This window comes from Leopardus geoffroyi, chromosome C3, assembly GCF_018350155.1.
Source record: "Leopardus geoffroyi isolate Oge1 chromosome C3, O.geoffroyi_Oge1_pat1.0, whole genome shotgun sequence".
NCBI classification, from domain to species: Eukaryota; Metazoa; Chordata; class Mammalia; order Carnivora; family Felidae; genus Leopardus; species Leopardus geoffroyi.
The window spans coordinates 70,458,316-70,468,484 of record NC_059338.1 but is presented as its reverse complement, the minus strand read 5'-3'; positions in this window follow the sequence as shown (position 1 = coordinate 70,468,484).

Sequence of the window (10,169 nt, the reverse complement as noted above, 5' to 3'; positions counted from 1 at the left end):
CAGGCTCTGAGCCATCAGCCCAGAGCCCGGCGCGGGGCTCGAACTCCCAGACCGCGAGATCGTGACCTGGCTGAAGTCGGCGCTTAACCGACTGCGCCACCCAGGCGCCCCTTGGCTTTCCTTATTGAATGGTGTATAGGCATACCTCAGAGATCTTGAGGGCTCGGTTCCAGACCACTGTGATAAAGCACATATGTCCGTAAAGCAAGTGAAAGGAATTTGTGGTTTCCCGTTTCATATGAAAGTTACATTTACGGGACAGCGTATTAAGTGTGCAATAGCATGCCTAAAAAACCAGTGTGCATACCTTGAACAGTTTATTTCAAACAAATGGTAGTCATCATGTGAATCATAATCACTGGTCACAGGTTACCATAACAAATGTAATAATGATGAAAAAGTTTGAAGTATTGCAAAAATTACCAAAATGTGACAGACACAAAGTGAATAAATGCTGTTGGGAGAACACTGCCAATAGACTTGCTTGACATGGGATTGTCACAGATCTTCAGTTTGTAAGAAACACAATAAAGCAAAGCATGGTAAAACAAGGTATGCCTGTCTTGGCTCAGGCTGCCATAAAAATACCATAGAACTGGTGGCTTAAAAACCAAATTTATCAAAAACAAATCTGTCATAGTTCTGGAGACTAAGTCCAAGATCAAGGTGCTGGTTGATTTCAACCCTGGTGAGGATTTTCTTCCTGGCTTGCAAACAGCTGCCTTCTCACTGTGCTCTCACATGGTAGAGAAGGAGATCTCAGATGTCTCTTACTTCTATAAGGGCATCAGCCCTATCAGATTAGGTCCCATATTTATGACTTTATTTAAACTTTATCACCAGTTGACAGGCCCTGTCTACAAATACAGTCCCATTGGGGGTTAGAGCTTCAATGTTTAAATGGGGACGGGGGAAGGGAACACAAACAGTTCATAACAAATGGTCTGTGCCCTTATCTAAAATCAATTGATGATATGTGCAAGGGTTTATTTCTGGGTTCTGTTCAATTCATCTATATGCCTATATGCCAGCACCATGCTGTTGATAACTGTGGCTTTCTAGGAAGTTTAGAATAGGAAATGAGTCCTTCAACTTGTTTGTTCTTTTTAAGTTAACTTTGAGAGAGACCGTGTGAGAGGGGGAAGGGCAGAGAGAGGGAGAGAGAATCCCAAGCAGTCTCCACACTTAGCGCAGAGCCCAATGTGGGGCTTGAACCCATGAACTGTGAGATCATGACCTGAGCAGAAATCAAGAGTCTATTGCTTAACTGATGGTGCCACCCAGGTGCCCTCTTTTTTTTTTTTTTTTTTTTTAAGATTTTATTTATTAATGTTGAGTTATTTTCGAGAGACACAGAGAGAGACAGCACGAGCGGGTAGAGGCAGATAGAGACACACACAGAATCTGAAACAGGCTCCAGGCTCTGAGCTGTCAGCACAGACCCCAATGTGGGGCTTGAACTCCTAAACAGGAAGATTGTGACCTGAGCCGAAGTCAGACACTCAACCGACTGAGCCACCCAGGCGCCCCTTAAAGATTTTATGTTTAATCGCTACACTCAACATGGGGCTCTAACTCACAATCCTGAGATCAAGAGTTGCATTCTCTCCTGAGCCAGCCAGATACCCCAACTTTGTTCTTTTTCAAGATCTTTTTGGCTATTTGGGATCCCTATATGGGGTTCCATATGAGTTTTAGGGTGAGTTATTCTATTTCTGCAAAATCACAGCTTTTGATAGGGATTGCGTTGGATCTGTAGATCACTTGTGTCAAGTCCTCCACTACATGAACATGGGATGTATTTTCATTTGTTTATATGTTCTTTAACTTCGTGATCTTTGCTGTTTTTCAGTGTACAAGTCTTTTGCCTCCTTGGCTAAATTTATTTCTAAGTATTTTATTTATTGTACCAATTGAAAAGTTTCCATGGGGTTTTTCTTCATTCTGTTAATGTGATCTATTACAATGATATTCATGTTGACCATTCTTTCATTCTGGGAATGAACCCCACTTGGTCATAGTGTATAATCCTTTTCAATATGCTATTGAATTCATTTTGCTAGTATTTTATTGAGGATTTTTCAAAGCTTATTTATTTCTCCTGAGAGAGAGAGAGGCAGAGAGAATCCCAAGCAGGCTACACACTATCAGTGCAGAGCCCGATGTGGGGCTTGAACTCACAAACTGTGAGATCACGACCTAACCTGAAACCAACCGACTGACAGATGCCCAACCGACTGACAACCCAGGTGCCCCTTATTGAGGATTTTTTAATCAATATTCATAAGGGATATTGGTCCATAGTTTTTGTCTTTGTCTCTCTGATTTTAGCATTAGGCTAACCTCATTAGGCAAGTAAAACTTCCACTTTAATTTTCGGGAAGATATTGAGGATTGGTGTTTCTTCTTTTTAAAATGTTCAGTAGAATTGACCAGTGAAGGTGCTTCTGGGTGGCTTAGTTGTTGACCATTTGACTCTTGATTTCAGCTTGGGTCAGAATCCCAGGGTTGTGGGATCAAGCTCCGCCTTAGGCCCCTCGATAAGCATGGAGTCTGCTTGAGACTCTCTCTCTCCCTCTGCCCCTCCCCCAGCTCAAGTGTTCTCAATCTCTCTCGCTCTCTTAAAAAAAAAAAAAAAAGAGAGAGAGAGACTTGACCAGTGAAGGCATCTGTGTTGGGCTTTTCTTTGTTGGGAGGTTTTTGATCATTGATTCAATCTTCTTAGAGTTATAAGTCTATTAAGATTTTCTACTTCTTCATGGGTCAACGGTAGATTGTGTGTTTCTAGGGATTTGTCCGTTTCATCTAGGTTATGTATTTTGTTAGCATATAATCATTTTAGTGTTCTCATATAATAATTTCTATTTCTCTAAGTCTGGTCATAATGTCCCCACATTCATTTCCTGTTTTTATTAATTTGAATTTTTTCTATTAGCCTAAATGTTTGTCAATTTTGTTGATCTTTTTAATGAGCCAACTTTTAGTTTTTTTTATTTTCTCTATTTCCTTATTTTATAGTTCATTATTTCCACTCTGATCTTTACTATTAATTAGCCTTCTGTTAACTTGTGTTTAGTTTGCTTTTTTTTTCTTTTTAATTTCTTAAGTTGTACAGTTAGATTATTGAGAACTTTTTTTTTTAAATGTGTGCAATTTATAGCTATAGATTTCCTTCAATGCACTGCTTTTACCACATCCTATAAGGTTTGGTATTTTGTGTTTTTTTGTTTTCATTTGTCACTATGTATTTTGTACATTCTCTTGTAATTTCTTCTTTGGCCCATTTGTTGTTTAAGAGTTTGGTTTAATTTTCCAGTTTTTCATCTGTTATTGATTTCTAGTTCTATTCTATTGTGATTGGAAAAGATAATTTATGATTTTAATCTTTTAAAATATATTACGACTTGGGGACACCTGGGTAGCTCAGTCAGTTAAGTGTCCAACTTTGGCTCAGGTCATGATCTCACGGTTAAATGAGTTCAGCCCTGCATAGGTCTCTCTGCTGTCAGCACAGAGCCTGCTTCAGATCCTCTGTTGCCCTCTCTCTGTTCCTCCCCCGCTTGTTCTCTCTCTTTCTCTCTCTCAAATAAATAAAACCACAACAAAAAAATTCTCTCAGGACACCTGGGTCCTGAGATGGGTAAGCATCCAATTCTTGATTTCTGCTCAGGTCATGATCTCATGGTTTGTGGGTTTGAACACTGCATCAGGCTCTGCACTGAAAGCATGGAGCCTGCTTGGGATTCTCTCTCCCCCTCTCTCTGTCCCTTCCCTGCTTGTGTGTGCTCGCTCTCTCTCAAACAAACAAAATATATATATTGACTTGTTTTGTAGACTATAGTATGATCTAGAGAATGCTCCAGGTACACTTGTGAAGAATATGTATTTTGATATTGGGTGGAGTGTTCTGTAGATGTCTGTTAGGTCTAGCTGGTTTTAGTGTCCTTCAGGTTCTCTCTCTCTCTTTTCAAGTTTATTTATTTATTATATTGAGAGAAAGAGAAAGAACGGGTTGGGGAGGGGGAGAGAGAGTGGGGAGAGAATCCCAAGCAGGCTCCCCACTGTCAGTGCAGAGCCTGATGTGGGGCTTGTACCCACAAACCATGAGATTATGACCTGAGCCAAAGTTGGCTGCTTAACTAACTGAGCCACCCAGGCACCTCAGGTTTTCTTATTGATTTTCTGTTTGGTTGTATCTACTATTGAAAGTGTAGTTGGGGTGCCTGGGTGGCTCAGTAGGTTAGGCATCTGACTCTTGATTTTGGCTCAGGTCATGATCTCGAGGTCATGAGCTAAGAGCCCACATTGGGCTCCGTCCTAGGCATGGAGCCTGCCTAAGGTTCTCTCTCCCTCTCCTGCCCCTTCCCTGCTCTCTTTCTCTCTGTTTAAAAAAAAAAAAAAAAAAAAAAGTAGAGTATTGAAGTCTCCAATCCTTATAGAACTGGGTTTTTTTTCCTTCAAATTTATCATTTTTGCTTTAATATATTTTGGAGCTTTACTGTTAGGTGTATGTTTATAATTGTTATATCTTGCTATATTGAAACTTTTATCAGTCCATAATTTCCTTCTTTGTCTCTTCTAATCCTTTTTGTTTCAAAGTGTCTCATTTTCTGAAAATATTAGAACCACTTTAACTTTCTTTTGGTTATTATTTGCATGAAATATATTTTTTCATCCTTTTACTTTCAACTTCTTTGTGTCCTTATATCTAAGATGAAGTCTTTCATAGATGCATGTAGTTGGATCCTGATGTTTTTCAATCCAGTTTGCCAACCTCTACTTTTAATAGGATAATTTAATCCATTTATATTTTGTGTGATTACTGATGAGAGACTTACTTCTATCTGTCTTCTGTCTTGGTTTTTTTTGTTCCTCAATTTTTCTATTACTATCTGCTTTGTGTGTGTGTTGTCATGTACCATTCTAATTCCTTTCCTTTTCTGTATATTTATATTTTTAGTTATTTTCTTTGTGGTTACTGTGGGGATTATATTAACATCTTAAGCTTATAATAACCTGTTTTTTAAAATATTTTTAAATGTTTATTTATTTTTGAGAGAGAGAGAGAGAAGGAGAGCGAGCATGATCAGGGGATGGGCAGAGAGAGGGAGACACAGAATCAGAAGCAGGCTCCAGGCTCTGAGCTGTCAGCACAGAGCCCGACGCAGGCTGCAAACCCATGAGCTGTGAGATCATGACCTGAGCCGAAGTTGGACACTTCACCAATGGAGCACCCCAGGTGCCCCAATAGAATAACCTAGTTTGAATAATACTGGCTTAATTTTAATAGTATAAACACTCTTCATATTTAACGCTGACCCTCCCCCTTCACATTGTTATGGTCATAGATCACACATTTATGTTTTATGCCCACTAAGAGACTTATGATTATTATTTTATGCTGTTGAATATCAAATCATGTAGGAAAAATTACAAACCGTAACAGAAGTGAAGTAATACTATCTTTTACAGTTACCTATTTACTTTTACTAGTGTTCTTTATTTTTTCCTATGGCTTTGATTTACTGTGCAATGTACTTTCATTTCAGCCTGAAAAGTATTTTTTGTTTTTTTTTTCAAAATTTTTTTAACGTTTTTTTATTTTTGAGACAGGGAGAGACAGCATGAATGAGGGAGGGTCAGAGAGAGAGAGGGAGACACAGAATCTGAAACAGACTACAGCCTCTGAGCTGTCAGCACAGAGCCTGATGCGGGGCTCGAACTCACAGACCACGAGATCATGACCTGAGCTGAAGTCGGACGCCTAACTGACTGAGCCACCCAGGCGCCTCCTGAAAAGTATTTTTTGTAGAGCAGGTGTACTGTTAATGAGCTCTGTCAACTTTCCTCCCTCCCACCCTTCCTTGCTTCCTTGCTTCCTTGCTTCCTTCCTTCCTTCCTTCCTCCCTCTCCCTAACAGTTATTAGACCTCCAGAATTTCTAAACAGTTCATTTCCTTTTTTTTTTTTTAATGTTTGTTTATTTATTTATTTATTTTTTTAATTTTTTTTTTTCAACGTTTATTCATTTTTGGGACAGAGAGAGACAGAGCATGAACGGGGGAGGGGCAGAGAGAGAGGGAGACACAGAATCAGAAACAGGCTCCAGGCTCTGAGCCATCAGCCCAGAGCCTGACGCGGGGCTCGAACTCACGGACCGCGAGATCGTGACCTGGCTGAAGCCGGACGCTTAACCGACTGCGCCACCCAGGCGCCCCTAATGTTTGTTTATTTTTGAGACAGATAGAGACAGAGCATGAATGGGGGAGGGTCATAGAGAGGAGACACAGAATCTGAAGCAGGCTCCAGGCTCTGAGCTGTCAGCGCAGAGCCCGACGTGGGGCTCAAATTCATGGACCGTGAGATCATGACCTGAGCTGAAGTTGGACACTTAACTGACTGAGCCACCCAGGCGCCCCATCATTTCCTTTTTTTTTTTTTTAAGTATATTCATTTATTTTGAGAGAGAAAGTGCAAATGGGGGAGGGACAGAGAGATGGAGAGAGAATCCCAAGCAGTCCCCCACACTGTCAGCATGGAGCCTGATGTGGGGCCCGAACCCACAAACCATGAGATCATGACCTGAGCTGAAGTTGGACACAGCCAACTGAGCCATCCAGGCGCTCCTTTATGTGGAAATGTCTTCATTTCACCTTCATTCTTGAAGGATAGTTTTTTTGGATATAGAATTCTTGGTTGACAACTTTTTTCCTTTCAAGTTTATTAATACCCCCCCACCCCCCACCCCTCCACTGTCTTCTGGCTTCAATCAGTTGTTAATCCTACTGAGGCTCCTTTGTGCATGTGGAATTGTTTCTCTATTGCTTCTTTCAACATTTTCATTATCTTTGGGTTTTGGCAGTTTGACTATAATGTGTCTCAATGTGGGTCTCTTTTAGTTTATCCTGTTCGGAGTTCACTGAATTTCTCAGACAAGTATTTTCATGTCTCCTCAGATTTTGAAGTTTCTAGCCATTATTTCTTCAAATACCTTTTTCTGCTCCTTTCTGTCTTTTCCTTCTTGGAATTGTATAATGTGTACTTTGGTACTTTTGATCACATTTCATAGGTTTCTTGGATCTGTTTTTCTTCATTATGTTTTCTTCTTCTCATACTGGGTAATTTCAGTTGTCCTTTCTTCAAATTCACTGATCCTTTTTTCTGCCTGTTCAAATCTGTTGAACTGTCCCAGTGAGTTTTTCATTTTAGTTATTGTACTTTCAGCTCCAGAATTTGTTTGGTTTCTTTTTATAAGTTATGTCTCTTTATTAATATTCATATATCATTTTCTTGATTTCCTTTAGTTTTTTTTCTCTAGAGCTTCTTTTAGCATATTCAACATATTTAATACCATTAATTTAAAATCCTTGACTAATAATTCCAGTGTCTGGACTTCCTCAGGAGGGTTTTCTGTCAAGTTATTTTTTTTCTCTGTGAATGGGCCATACTTTACTGTTTCTTTGTATATTTTGTAATATTTTTTTGTTGAGAACTGGACATTTTGAGCATTCTGAAATTCTGCGTCTCCCACCTCTCAGAGATTGATGAATCTTGCTTGTTGATGGCTAGAGCCATCTGTGACTTTTTCAATTTATTTTTTTGCAAAGTGTTTATTCTTTGATGTGTGTGGCTCCTGATGTTTCTGTTCTGTTCTGCTATGTGTGTGGTCATCCAGCATCCTGAAAAAGATTTTGTTAGGTGTCTGTCTCCCAAAAATGGAAGAAACAAGCATTATCTCTAATCTTTCTACTCTCTCCCAGAAACTATTTCAGCATTTAAAACAATGGCAGCTAAACCTATGCCAGCCCCTCAGTGATTGAAAAAATGGCAATAAACCATCAAAACACACAACCCTGATATTTGGAGGACCAGGCCCTTATTGTCCATCCTGGCTCCAGCAAGCCACACCAGGAATGCAGACTGCTATCCACATGGCTGCATGCCATGGGATAAGAGGTGGGCATGGTAGGTGGAATTTCACTGAAATCTGCTGAAATTTACTACCGTCTTCATCAGGCTCACTCCTAGAAGCTGCACATAAGTGTTTGACTAGACTCTGGTGTTCCAGAATAGTTACTTCGGACAATTCTTGTCAGCCAAATAGCTGTTTAGGTGGAGGGATGGATTCCTGCATGACATGGACACTGATGTATGTAAGTAGGGTGGCTGACCCAATATACCATGTCACCAGCACTGAGTCATTGTAACCATTTACCTTCTGTGTCAGGATGTAAATTTGAGTAGAGCATGTCTGAGTTCCACACATCCCCCCTGTACAGGATATTGTAATTTTAACCTCTGCTTGCTAATTAAATAGGCATGACTTTGGCTAGTGTTGCATTTGACTGATTACTCAGGAAACCTGTATTTCTCTGGGTTGGTTTTTATAGGAACCATCTCTCCTTTCATATCTTCTGCCCTGTCACTGCTTGTGGCCCAGATGTTTTCTCATTGGGTTGTTTGTTAAGAACCCCTGCTCTGGGGGTCCTTCCTCCCATCAGTGTCAATGTCCTCTAAACCAGTGGCACCCCCAAAGGATTGTGGCCTGGAAGGGAGCATTAAAGCTCTGGGTGGGAGGGCTAGTGGGGCCAGGGAGGTGTGGTGAGGCAGTGTAGTCTGAAGAAGCATATTTAATGGAAATGCCTGGAAAAAAAAAAGATGCTGGTGGTTTTCATTGTGCAAAACTAGAGAACATTTGGTTTGACAAGTTCTCTTGGCTGTTTGGTTTTGGCTTAAGAGGGCTGGCAACATGAATTGGTGACACATTTTCACAGGGGCCAAGTGTCAAGCCCATCTAAGAATGAGAGGGAGTGCAGGCAAAGGGACTTATTGGTTCTGGATGTTTCCACTGGGCCATTTGTACAGTCATGCCTGGGTGTCTGGTGGGTTAACTCCTTGCAGGTGTCCTATTGCCTCCTCAGCTCACAGGATTAGAAACTGAGTTGTCAGCCTGCTGATGGCAAAGGGCCTTTGGGAACAATGTCATTTCAGACCACAGGGTGATTGTTAATAATTGTTAATAGCTCTGGGCAGTTATCAGGGAGATGAACTACTGGTGTTAGAGGATCAGACAGCTGAGGACCCTGGCCTGTTAGGGAAGACTTGAGTCAGTATCCCCAGGTAAAATAGGTAATAGCACCTAACCTAGAGGTCATGGTAAGTCTGGGTAAGGTTATGCTCACAGTGTGCATGTGTGGTACCCATGCCCACACCTTTGTGGGTGGCCCTATACATACCCCTAAGGCAGAAGGACCCAGGCAGGGCATCAGATCTGAGCCAGAGGGCCACTGATAGCTGGATCTGGGCCCTCCCACCCTTCCTCAAGGGCTGGACCAGTCTGCAGGTGCCCCCTGAGTTTAGTGACCTCTAGGCTGTCTATGAGTCCCTGCTGAAGGTGGCCGTGTGGCCTTTCATGCTGAAGAGGGAAATGAGTCCTCGCTCAGTACCAGCTGTGCCCTACCCTGCCTCAGCTTGTTTCCTGCACGCATTGCATGACTGTGGGCTGAGCTTCTCCATGATCACTTAGGGTTGGGGAGCATTTCTGTCTCTTTGTGGTGGGTGAGCAGCTCCCCTAGCCTGTTGCTCTCTGTGGTCCCCTGCCTCCCATGATAGCTGCACCTGTTCAGAGTTGTACTAACTTCCAACACAGACTAGACAGAACTGAGTGCTAGGCTGGTCTTCCTGTAGATTTCATTTAATTTTCAAGGTAGCCCTGTGATGTGGATGGTGATATTCTCATCTACATGTCAGAAGCCAAGGCTAAGGAAGGGATGTGATTGGATCAAGGTCACAGAACAGATAGAAGTGGGCCCAGGATAAGACCCACTTGTGCAGAAAGGATTAACTTGACACCAGGAGAGGGGTAGACTTTGCCCTAGGATTCTGGGTGGCTGGAGTGTCCTCCCTGAGTGTTTTTGTTTACTCAGAGCCAGTCTATGGTAACATTATGGTTTATGGTAGGCGCTTTTGGCCATGTGGCATCTTCTCAATCTGTGGGGAGGCTGGAGATCAAGGTCAGTCGTGCAGGTGGTCATGTGTGTCAGTGTCACCAAGCCCCAGTAAAAACTCAATGCTAAGGTTCAGGTGAGCCTCCATTCTTGGCAATACCCCATGCACATCGTCACACATCAGTGCCAGGAAAGTAATACTGCCCATGACTTTGCAGAAGCT